The sequence below is a fragment of the Sorex araneus genome, chromosome 6 (assembly GCF_027595985.1).
Source record: "Sorex araneus isolate mSorAra2 chromosome 6, mSorAra2.pri, whole genome shotgun sequence".
Lineage (NCBI taxonomy): Eukaryota > Metazoa > Chordata > Mammalia > Eulipotyphla > Soricidae > Sorex > Sorex araneus.
In genome coordinates, this window is record NC_073307.1 from 69,743,056 (window position 1) to 69,756,189 (window position 13,134).

Here is a 13,134-nt window from a genome sequence, read left to right on the forward strand (position 1 = left end):
TCGAATTGTCTGTTTGAAGTAGCATCCTGAAATAAATCAAGATTAAGAAAGAGTGGCCAGGGGCTGGAGCAATAGCACAGCGGGTAGAGAGGGCATTTACCTTGTATGCGGCCAACCCAAGTTCAATTCACAGCATCCCATATGGTCTCCTGAGCACCACCAGAGGTAATTCCTGAGTGCAGAGCCAGGAGTAACCCCTGTGCATTGCCAGGTGTGACCTAAAAAAGCAAAAAAAAAAAAAAAAAAAAAAAGAGTAGCCAGAGAAATTAGCACCAATCTCTTAAATACCTTAACCTCTGCCATTATTCAAGTAATTATTATTTCTACATTTTTGATTTTTTTTTTCTTTATGGGTCACACCTGGCGTTGCACAGAGATTACTCCTGGCTTTGCACTCAGGAATTACTCCTGGTGGTACTCTCAGGACCACATGGGATGCTGGGAATTGAACCCGGGTCGGCTGCGTGCAAGGCAAACGCCCTACCAACTATACTGTTGCTCTATCCCCTTGATATCTGTACTTGTGCATCTTGATAGAAGTTGTAAACACTCAGCTCTCCCGTCTCTATTCCCTCCACTCCCATACAGTTTTCTTCTTTTATCACTAAACCAATAGAGGAAATAGATGTAGTGCAAGGCAAGTGCCCTATCCACTGTACTATCTCTCCAGCTCCAACAGATGTTATTTTTAAAAGAGTAATGAAAAGACTTTCACATAGTAGAAAAAGCGCTGAGTTGTATAGGGATTCTTTCGCAAATGCTTGTGAAACATCTTATTTTTACAAAGGCTGAGCTAGGTATTGGACATAAATTGTCAACATGTTTCTTTCGTAAAATTTTATGATTTTGTTCTCGAGTAAGAAACTCTGAACTACTTTTGTTTTTGGTTTGGGACTGATGGGGGTTGCGCCATACGTGGTGGTATTGAGGGCTTATTTATGGCTTTGTGCTTAGGGCTTACTCCTGTCTGTGCTCAGGGCACCGTATATGGTGCTGGGGATCAAATGAGGGTTGGCAGCATGCAAGGCAAGTGCCATAACCCCAGTACTGAATCTCTTGCTTAATAATGAAGACCTTTATTTTTTTGGGGGGGATGGGTATACCCAATTATGCTCAGAGGCTATTTTTAGCTCTGTGCTCAGGAGTCTCCCTTGGTGGTGCTCAGGGAACCGTATATGTGATCCCAGGGATTGAACTGCAGTTAGCTGCAAGCGAGGCAGTGCTACTTTCTCTGTCAACTCCAGATTCTTTATGTTAAATTTTCAGGTGAGCTAAAGAAGGAAAACTTACCCATTTAAAATATGTTTCAGACCAGAGATACAGTACAGGGATTAAGTTGCATGCAACTGGTACTGGTTTGATGTCCAAAACCACGTATGACCCCCTGATCACTGTCAGGAGTCCTGAGAACAAAGCCTGCAATAAACCCTGAGCACTAGTGGGAGGCCCAATACCCATCATCTGCCCCTCCCTCCTCAACCTGTTTATAACGTAGTGTCATGATTAGGATCTGACTATTGGTCAAAAAAATGTATGAGAGACAGTATAGGAGGTAAGGCACGTGGCTTTGCCTATGGCTGCTACCACTGTGGTTCTAATCCCCAGCAGCACGTTACCTGAGCACTGTTAGTGTCACTTCTGAGCACACAGCCGGGAATAGTCCATGAGCACTGCTGGGTGCAGTTCCCCAGACATACAACAATGAAAATGACTTCAGTTTCTATAAAATAGAAGGAAAGGGCATAAAATTTACATTTTGGGTACACCTTAAGGAAACCATGTTGTAGTGATGAAAATCTCAGTGTCAATGTTTTTTCATACATGCTTTTTACTAGTTTGAGGTTTGGCATTGTATTCTTGATTCTTCCTCTAAGAATGGGAGAAAAAATGGGAGAACATCTTATTTAGTTCCTTTATCAGAACTGCAATGCCTCAACCTTTCTGACATAGCTAAGGAGATTTTCCAGCTATCACAAGTTAGGGTAGTTGGTTGGTCTGTTTTCTTCCCTATTCTGTTTTAGAGTAGGCACTCATGCTAAAATGTTACTTGTCTTTTTCAGTGTTTTGGCATTTGCTGTGGTGTTACAGAAACATTGGTAGTACAGTGGTGACCCTTCAGCATGACTCAAAGCAGTAACACAAAATTATGGCATAGAAAAAAAAGCACATTTCACTTAATATTTAAAATATTAAAGCAAAAATATTTTTTTTCGTGGTGCTGGTACACACCACACACTCAATGCCTCACTCATGTTCAAGACATATACTCTTATCACAAAACCATACATCTTTCCCAAGAATATTTGTTTTGTTTTAGAGGCATACCTGACTGTTCTCAGGCCTTACTGCTGTCTCTCTGCTCTAGAATTATTACTGGCAGGGGGACTGTAGTCCCTAGGAGGACTATAAGTGCTGCTGAGATAGGATGTGTCTTTTTGTTTGTTTGTTTGTTTTTGGGTCACACCCAGCGATGCACAGGGGTTACTCCTGGCTCATGCACTCAGGAATTACTCCTGGCGGTGCTCGGGGGACTATATGGGATGCTGGGAATCGAACCTGGGTTGGCTGCGTGCAAGGCAAGCGCCCTACCCGCTGTGCTATCACTCCAGCCCCAGGATCTGTGTCTTTTGCATGCAAATATCTACTGTTCTAGTTTTCCAGCCTCCAAGAATATTCTTTTTTTTTTTTTTTTGGCCTTTTTTGGGTCACACCTGGCGATGCACAGGGGTTACTCCTGGCTCTGCACTCAGGAATTACCCAAGGTGGTGATCAGGGGACCATATGGGATGCTGGGATTCGAACCTGGGTTGGCAGAGTGCAAGGCAAATGCCTACCTGCTGTGCTATCACTCCAGCCCCTCCAAGAATATTCTTGATGAAGCAGTAAGCTGCTAAATTTATGAAATTTCATGTCCTTAAGAATTGTTTCTAATGAACTGACTGGGCAGTACATGTAAACTATTGTGGCTTAATTCAAAGTATAAAAGTTGATTCGAGGGACAGCCTGGCAAATTGTGGTTATTGAAGATTTGGATATTTAGCAGATGGCAATTTCAAATACAACAACAATATTGTTGTCAATGATACAAATTGAGCTTCTCTGTAAAAACTAGAATTTTTGAAACTTGCAACGACTTCAGTTATTAAGAACTTCCCAGTACTTCAGAGATGATGAAATCAGATGGGAACTGCAGTGAATGTAGTTCTGATATTTTCTCATAAAATTTGCCATTATTTAGAAGATCTACATAAAGAGTGAGCCAGAATTACAGTTTTAACTATGTGGTGTGAAACCATGAATGGGTAATCTTTTCAAACTATGAATGACTCACTGGAATTTTAAGGAACACTGGAAAACATTGTTGTGATTTCAGATCCAGCTACTTGGGGTACTATTAAAAATACCCCATAAACAGCTGAAAAGGCTGCAAAAATAATTCTTCCCTTTTTATCTAAATATTCTGGGAATCCAGATTTTCTTTAGATTCTTGAACCAAAAGAGTATATTACAACAAATTTATTAAAGCAGATATATCAGCCAAATGTTTTACTTGAGACCAGGTATTAAGGGCTTTTAGAAATACGATAGCACTCTTAATGCAAAAATTCAGAAAATTAAGTTTTTTTATAAAATATATTTCTATTTTTATATATTAAAGATTTGTGTGTGGGGGGGAGGGTGTTCCTGGCATTGACCAGGACCTCACATATGCAAGACAAGTGCTATTGAGATAAGTGCTATTTCTGAGTTACATACACAATCTAATACACTTATTAGATGAACTAATATAGGTTTATTTTGTATTATAGATGATCTAGCTACACACTTGAGAATGTAAAGAGAGTTTTATTATCCTGGATTTCCACATGTGACAGGCTACAGGTATTTTTTTTTTTATTTTTTATTAGTGAATCACTGTGAGGTACAGTTACAGACTTACATACTTTTGTGCTTGTGTTTCAGTCATACAATGCTTGAGTACCCATTCCTCCACCAGTGCCTGTTCTCCACCACCAATGATCCCAGTATCCCTCCCCCCTGCCCCCACTCCATCCCCCTCACCCCACCCCGCCTCTGTGGCTGGCAGGGCATTCCCTTTGGTTCTCTCTCTTCTTTTGGGTGTTGTGGTTTGCAGTAGAGGTAATGAGTGGCCATCGTGTTCAATTTATAGCCCAATTTCAGTTCATATCTCCCATCCCGAGCGGGTCCTCCAAACACCCTTTACTTGGTGTTTCCTTCTCTCTCTGAGCTGTCCTTTCCACCAGCATTTGAGGCCGGCTTTCAAGCCTGAAAGCAGACCTCCTGGTACTTATCTCCACTATTCTTAATCTCCCATTCGCTACAGGTATTCTTTATTTTTCTTTTAAACTCTACTGATTCCGATCTTTCTGATAATCTGGTGACCTACTTGTTCAACTCAGTGGACTAAGCAGTCTTTTTACTATTTCCCTTCATGCTACTTGATGTTGGTAGCCATTTCTTCTTAATTGAAATTTTTTTTTTTTTTTGCTTTTCCTTATACCTCTTTGTTAGTCACTCTTTGCCCAATCAAACTTTGCTTCTTTTAAAATTATTTTTCTTTTTTGGGCCATATTGGACTGTCTTGGGAGCCTTATGGGGTGGTGAAGAATGATCTGGTTAGCTGTGTACAGAGCACGTGCCCTTTCCGCTGTACTATCTCTTATCACCATGCCCTTCCCCAACTTTGCTTCTTATTCATTTCTTAATATGTGGCAGAAATTTTCTGGAACATAATCTGGAAATTTCGGGTATTTCATTTCTAGAAACTATCACTGTTTCAAACTTAGATTCTAACTTATCTTTCATGTGCCATCATATTCTGAGTCATCTTTCGATTGCTTTTTTTTGTATTTTTTGAAAATTATAACACTCATTTTTAAAAGCCCACATATTTTTCTTGTTAGCTATTAGACAAATTGATCTCTTCTCCAGAATAGTGCTGATATCTTTCTGTTTTGTGAAGAATGCTTGTGTTTGTATTTAAAAAGCAAGTTGAGACCTTTATAGTGACTGCCGAATAAAGGTTGAACATGGTATTCAGTGCTGTAATGATTTTTTGGGATTGAACCTGAGGCTCATACATGGAAAGCTTATGTGCCAATCCTTCTGTCTCTCCAGCCATGGCAAATATTCCTTGTAATTAGTTTTTGGGTTTCTGGGTCATATCCTTTGATATTCAGGAGCTATTCCAGGCTCTTTGCTAAGGAGAGACCCCTGATTGTACTTGGAGGAACATGTGGTGCTGCTGATTTATCCCACTGTTGATCACATTCAAGGCAAGTGCTTTACAGTCCAGCATATCATAAAAGTGTATTCCTCAGTTAAATTGTATGTTTGAGATTGAGAATGGTTTGGGACTACTTCATTAAAAGTTTGAATTCAGGCTGGTGATAAATGTAATACTGCTCAGGCCCTGTGGTATCGGGCATTTCCTAGGCCACTTTGGTGCTTTGGGTCCTCCAAGGTCAGAAGTAGTGATGCTTTGGGGTTGGGGCTCGAAATAGGTTTGATGGCATATTGGACATGCATCCTAACTCCCAGATTCTCCAGCCTCACCTTGTATCTCTTTACTATTCTAATTGTGCAAGGTCAGGTTAACAGGGTTAGTTGCTAATACTGGTCTAGAATTCTCATATCATTTTGCCTACCTAGTAGCTATTTATTCCTTAATACCTTAACTCACATACTTATTTCCTGTGTTATTCCCCTGGAGTCATCCCAAACTTGCCTTCCTTTACCTTCCTCTGACTGATCTCCATCTAGCTTCAGCATTTGCTCATCACCTCAGGGTGAATTTGTTCGTTCTCATTAATTTAGTTTTATTCCCCAGAGGACAAATTAACCAGATGGAAAATTGGTTCTTAGATTTATCCTATGAGGGTGGTGGTATAGCCCCTCAGAATTAATTTGTGAAGCCTACTTTCATTATTATCATTTAGTGTAGACTAGTTCTGTTATATATACATAATATGAAACATTTTGCATGCATATATTTTGTTAATGCTGTTTTTCTCAAGAAAAATGGGAGTTTTTCTTGATTTTTTTTTGAGGATGTATTACAAGTACTAGGAAGAACTAAAGGCATTAGGAAGGGAAAATTACTTTGTGTATGTGGCAGGGAAGGAATTAGGCCTCATCTGGCAGGGTTTACTCCTGGCTCTGTGCTTACAGATCAGAATTAGCAGTGCTTGGGGACCATGGCATGCTAGATATCCAGTCAGGTTCTCTAGTGTGCAGGGTTAGTTCCTCAACCTTTGTGCTCTGACCCAACAGTTACATTTTAAAATAAGCGTTGAAAAATTGGGTTTCTGTGCAGTCATATGGGTTGGGAACTCGAACCACTGATCCGCAGACTCATGCCAGTTTTCAGCTGTAGAGAAATAGTAAATTACTGGTTCAGTCACCTTGTTTTATAATTACCAGTCCATAATGAGGTACCAGTTGATGAATGCTGATAATAAATATTTGGAAAGACCTTTCCTGTGGGCTGGGGAAGCAATCAAATGACTTCATTTTGTGCCGTGTTTACTGAAAAGGCTATAGTCTTGGAAGCCCGGTAGCACTGCCAGGTGTAGCCCTGATGCTCTCAGCTTTCTCTGACCCAGATATATCTGGGAATGGTCCCTGGGCCCCTTGAAGATTGCTTCAGAGTGCCTTTTCTTTCAGAACAAAGAATGGTGAAGAATTTTCCTTTGTACATGTGTGAATTACTGTGGTGGTGGATAGAATTCCAGAATTCCTTATCTTATAATGCTTATTGAGCATGTAGTATATGCCTGGAGGAGTCACGCTAGAACTATGGATAGGCTATTTCCTTGAATTACTAAATTGTCGAGGAAACCTAATTCTGACCCTTTTAAGAGTTTGAATTCTAGTTCTTTTGCTAATAATTGGAGAAGGAATCAGTTTTCTAGCCTAGACCATGTTTTTGGAAAAGTCTTGCATTCTAATTATAAGATCAGTTGTTAATGACAGTTATTATTCAAGTACTTGTGATATTTAATCATTCCAGAAACATCTTTCTTGATAATAATATAATGTTATGGGTTTAATTTAACGTGTTTCTTCAGGGTTTTTTGGGGAGTATATGAGGTGCTCAGGCCTTACTACTGACTGCAATTAAAGCTCAGTACTGGTGATACCTGGGGCCTCATATGAGGGTGCTGGGAATTGAAGCTTGGTCAGTCACTTCAAAGCAAGTGTCTTACCAGCTATACTCTCTCCCTGTCCCCTCTTCAGTTACATATTGGTTGTTTTGAGTGATAGGTTGCTCATTTTTTTCTCCTTTTTAAAAGGCATTACTGAGATTAAATGAATTACTAATGCCCTTTTCAAGTTGCTGACACATAGTTAAAGTTCCTACATGGTAGTGAAAGCTGTTCTGGTATAATGTATTTGATAGAGTCTTTATAATGTTGTCAAATTAATTTTTACTTACTTTTTTTCTATTAATTTTTTTTCTTTTTGGGTTATATTTGGCAGTGCTCAGCGGCTACTCCTGACTCTGCACTCAGGAATTATCCTTGGCGGTGATTGGGGGACTATATGGGATGCCGGGGATCGAACCAGGGTCAGCCTTGTGCAAGGCAAAGGCCCTACCCACTGTACTATCACTCCAGTCCCTTACTGGTGGTTTTTAAGAGATCAGAATGTAGTAAAAGAAGTATCGCCAGATTTGTCACTCATAAATAGTAGTGTTCATAATGCTTTCCTGTGTGTTCTTCATATAAAGCAATCCAGTTGGTGGAAGATTAGAGCATAAGATAGAAGTATTCACTTTCTATAGGACAGCTCATTTTCGAGGGTTTGATTTTACCTTATATTTTTTAAAAAGGACACAATTAGTTATCTTTCATAGTTTGTATAATTTTAGTAGTATTACAAGTGTATGATATACTGTATCAGTGTGATAGTGACAGTAAATTATTCATTAAAAAACATTTGAACACTTGATTTGTTCAGGAATAGAGAACAGAGTTCCCCAATCACAGCTGTGGTGTCACAGATCAAACTGGTGTCAGCAGTGTGCAGAGCTAAGCACTCAAATCCTTGTCTCTTTCCAGCCCACCACCAACACTTTAAATGGTTGAAGCGTTCTTCTTGTTTGCAAGCTCATCTTGAATTAAATTTTCTCTAAGTTTAGAGGATTCTTCTTGTGGTACTTTCTCAAGACAACTACCAGATTAATAGTCTCATCTACAAGATGAAATCTTTTCTATCTTTTGGAACTCATGACTGTAACCTAATATTCTCTAAACAGATACAAAACAGGCCTTAAAAGATTGTTACTTAGTCAAGCTCAATAGCTGATTAGTGTTAGAGTCAGGTATCTGGACTACCACTCCTTTTTATTGCTTCGATGTGGTTGCATTTAACTTTGCTAGCAAGTAACTCTTCAAGTAATTTTCATTATATCCAGTGTTGTATATCTTACTAATACCTAATATTGAAGTCTGGTCTAGCAATATAGTGAATGAAGAGAAAAATGACTCTCAGTTATTTTTCTATGTAATTAATATTTTTGAAGTGTTGATGTGATAGCATCATTGTGATAGCTTCTATTGTAATATTGCACTGTTTGTCCTGACTTTTCATGAGTATTTTGAGGAGCTTTGATTAAAAAATCAGAAGTATTACTTTCCTCCTTCGTGATACAGAGTTTAAGAATTACTTACAGTATGGTATGTAATCAACCTCTGACTAAATATGACAAATGTCAAATGAGTCTTCAGACAGTTTTTAGACATGTCAGTTGAATTTACTTTATCCTTAAATGTTGAAGACTCTTTTCTTTTTTTCTTTTTGCTTTTTGGGTCACACCCAATGATATTCAGGGGTTACTCCTGGCTCTGTACTCAGGAATTACTCCTGGTGGTGCTTGAGGGCTCATACGGGATGCCGGGGATTGAACTAGGGTCAGCCACATTCAAGGCAAATGCCCTACCCGCTGTACTATCCATCTTGCCCCTTGTTTTGTAGTTTTAATTGGTGTTCTGTTTTAAACCTTAAATAGGCCAAACTTAGTGGTAGTGGTAGGTAGTGGCTACTTGTTGCTTGGTGCTTGGCAGTGCTTGGGGAACCATGTGGCACCTGGGTCCCTCATCTGCAAGCATGCACACCAGCCCTTTGAACCCTGGCATCTCATCAAGGATTTTTGCACTCTAATAATTTACATTTATGGGATATGCTCGGTACAATCAACTTAAAAAGTAGCACATAAATACTATCTAATGCCAGAGAAGTCGTTTTTCAAGAATTACTCTGATCAGTAATTTTGCAGAGTAGGCAAAATTGTTTTGGTCTTCTCATTTTATCCTTTTTTGCTATTATCTCTCCTCCCCAAAGTTTCCTCTTGTAATTTATTTCTAGATAAAGTGTTCTGACTCTTTCATTTTATTCATTCAACCCAAAGTTCTGCCTTTACTAAAGATCTTTTCTTCTGTAAATATGAATAAAGTGTTTCAGATGTCAGAGAAAATTAATTTGGGCCTTGGAGATAGACGATAGTCGTAGTATATACTCTTTGAAGCATATATGTATATGTGTATGTAAATATATTAAAGAAATTATTCATAAGAAAGAAAATAGGAATGCCCATCACCATAACATCTCTTGACAGACACTACTATTCTAAAACTTTGTATTTGGATTGGGAAGATGACGCAAGGACCAGAGTGACGGCTTTGCCTTGAGTTTGATCCCTGGCACTACGTGGTTCACTGAACACTGCCAGGTATGCTTAACCCCCCTCCAAAAAAAAATCGTATTTACTTTTCAGTTTTCACATCTGAAACTTGAGATTTATCTCATGGGGAAGAATGAGAGAAAGGAAACTTCTAAGTCATGGAACTTCCATGACCTCTCTTAACCTAGCCTTGCTTTTCTTTATGTTCAGTACTTGTTACACACTTCTAGATGGAGGGAATGTTCTTTAAAAATAGGAAATTGTGAAAATTTGGGAAGTACTGAGTAATATATCTTATTGGAGTTTAATAAAGTAAGAATTCTGATTTACTTTATTTACTTTAATAAAGTAAAATTCTTCCTGTAGAGGAGCTTATTTTATCAAACAGTTTTTTTTTTTTTTTTTGCTTTTTGGGTCACACCCGGTGATGCACAGGGGTTACTCTTGGTTCTACACTCAGGAATTACTCCTGGCGGTGCTCAGGGGACCATATGGGATTCTGGGATTCGAACCTGGGTCGGCCGCGTGCAAGGCAAACGCCCTACCCGCTGTGCTATCGCTCCAGCCCCCGTCAAACAGTTCTTAAGTTGTATTTGACTGGGGTTATTTGAATTATAATTAAAAATCAGGATTTTATTATTACCATCACCATTATCATTACTATCACCATCATTATATAGAACATATTGAAGCACACTATTATACAGTCTCTTTCTATTAAAGTGTATTCCAGAGGCCAGTGCATTGTTATCATCTGTGAGCTATTAGAACTGTAGATTCTTAGATCTTTCCAAGGACCAGGTCAGACTTGAATTTTTAACAGTATCCCTAGGTTATTCTTCTGAACATTAAAATTTGAGAAGCACTGCTGCTGCTTTTCAGAATTAAAGAGGTTGGCATGCCCTGAAGTATTTACACTTGAGCTGCTTTGTTTAAAAGCAACTTTGAAAAGTCCTTTTTTTTTTTTGGGTCACACTCAGTGATGCTCAGGGGTTACTCGTGGCTCTGCACTCAGGAATCACCCCTGGCAGTGCTCGGGGGACCATATGGGATGCTGGGAATCGAACCCAAGTCAGCCGCGTGCAAGGCAAGCACCCTACCTGCTGTACTATCGCTCCAGCCCCGAAAAGTCTTTTTTTTGTGTATACATATATGTGTGTGTGTGTGTGTGTGTGTGTGTGCGTGCATGCAGGCAGGCTAGTTGTATGAGTGAGTATGTGGATGCATGTATGTGAAGAGTATGGTTGTGTTATTTGTAGTATGATTCTTATCTGACTACTGTTTTCCTCAGTAAGCTTAACTCATGTTCAAAATGTCCTCCCACTTACTCCAACCTATTCCCTACACCAACCTACTTCTTCTCATCCACATATACTTATATTACTGCAAACAGAATAAATGTACAAGAAGCTTCCTATGAGAGAACAAGTGGAGGAAATTACAGGATAAGGAGTAGAAGATGTTGAAGAGTCTGTTTTGGCCTTTTCACAGAAGGGTCTAGAAGTCTTGAATTTTGTTTATGGGAGTCTTGAAATCTCACAGGATTGTTTCTGTGGCTTAGTAGGATCAAGCAAGACACCCTATGCTCTTACATGAGTTCATATAGACTAGTGTTTCTCAAACTTTCTGCTTACATTTGTGAACCAGAAATTAAAATTCAATGTAGTGGACTTGCGGTTTTCAGCCTCTTCATTAATGAGGACCACCATCGTTCCATGGACCACTAATCTTGACCCTAGCTTCCTAAATTGTATATTGATACGTATATGGGCATGTCAGTTAAAAATCATTTTAAAATAAATTTCTTCATAATTGATTGCCAGTGTGTTTTATATATTATATATATACACACATATATATACACGTGCATATTTTATATGCTTATATACCTATGGTCACATAAAATTTTATTGCACATATAGTTGTAAAATGTTTAAGAATTTCTCACCCAGGGGCCAGGGCAATGATTGCCTTGCACGTGGCTGACCGGGCTTGGATCCCCTTTTATACCATATGGTCTTCTGAGCACCTCCAGGAATTGGTAATTTCAGAGGGCAGAGCTTTTTGGGTGTGACCCAAAAAGCCAAGAAAAAAAATTACTCACCTAGATCATCTGTGTGCTTGTATGTTTTGCTATCTAGGGTTTCTTTTCTTTTTTTGTTTTTTAAAAGTATTCTGTTATACAGACATATATTTTAATTACCAGTGTGACCAGTCCTTCATTATACCACTCAGTTTCTGTTTAGTAGAGGCTGCATTAGTTATGACTGGACTTCCCATCCTCATGTTTCAAATGGAAGACCTGCTAATAGGTTTTCATATTACTAGAAGATTTGAAGCATTCTCCCTTGGAAAGTCTTTTCTTCCACCCTCTTTTCCTGTATCTTCTCAACCATTTTCTTACAAACTTTACTCCTTTTTCTTGTCTTTGGGCCACATCTGGTGGTGCTCAGGGCTTACTCCTTGAGATGTGCTCAGGGATCACATCTGGTGGGGTTGGGGGCTCATGTGTGGTGCTGGGGATTCAAACCTGGGTCAGGTGCATGTAAAGCAAGCACCTTATCTGTTCTATATCTCTGGGGCCCAATCTTTTTTTAACCAGATCAAGGCTGGTACCTAGAGTTATGTTATTAAAGATTAAATAAATAATTGAATAGTAGAACATGCAGAATTAAAAAAACATATTAAAATAATACTGTCATAGAACCTGGCAAGCTACCCGTGGCATTACTCGATATGCCAAAAACAGTAACAAGTCTCACAATGTAGATGTTACTCATGCCCGCTTGAGCAAATTGATGAACAACGGGATGACAGTGCTACAGTGGTACTGTCATCAAATTGTATTTTTTTCATTTTAATTTTTATAAAGTTGTTCATGATGATTTATTATATTCAGTGTTTCCACACCAATCCCACCACCGTTGCACCGTCCGACTACCGTTATTTTCAATTTTCCCAACAACCACCCAAGCCTGCCCCAATAATAGGCCCTAAATAATTTATTTTATATCACTTGTTATGAATAATTTGCTAAAAATGATCAGAAACGGTTTCCTTAGAAGAAAGTGTGTGAGGATTGTTGTTTCTCACCCTAGTGCCATTAACCCTTGTATAAGAGATTTTTTTTCCTTGTATAAGAGACTACTAATATGTTATTACAAATTAAACCTTGTCTGCTAACATTTTTTTAAATTTTTTTTTTTTTTTTGCTTTTTGGGTCACACCTGGCGATGCACAGGGGTTACTCCTGGCTTTGCACTCAGGAATTACCCCTGGCGGTGCTCAGGGGACCATATGGGATGCTGGGATTTGAACCCGGATCGGCCGCGTGCAAGGCAAACGCCCTACCCGCTGTGCTATCTCTCCAGCCCCTAAATTTTTTTTAATGAAAAACTGTGAAATACAAACAGACCGTCCTACTACCA

The 13,134-nt window shown here is 39.0% G+C and overlaps 1 protein-coding gene across 2 annotated transcripts in view; it reads left to right on the forward strand.

Annotated features, from left to right (window-relative positions):
- YAF2 (YY1 associated factor 2) overlaps positions 1–13,134 on the forward strand; it is a 102,718-nt gene that overhangs the window by 4,260 nt on the left and 85,324 nt on the right. The gene's annotated exons all lie outside the window — the stretch shown is intronic.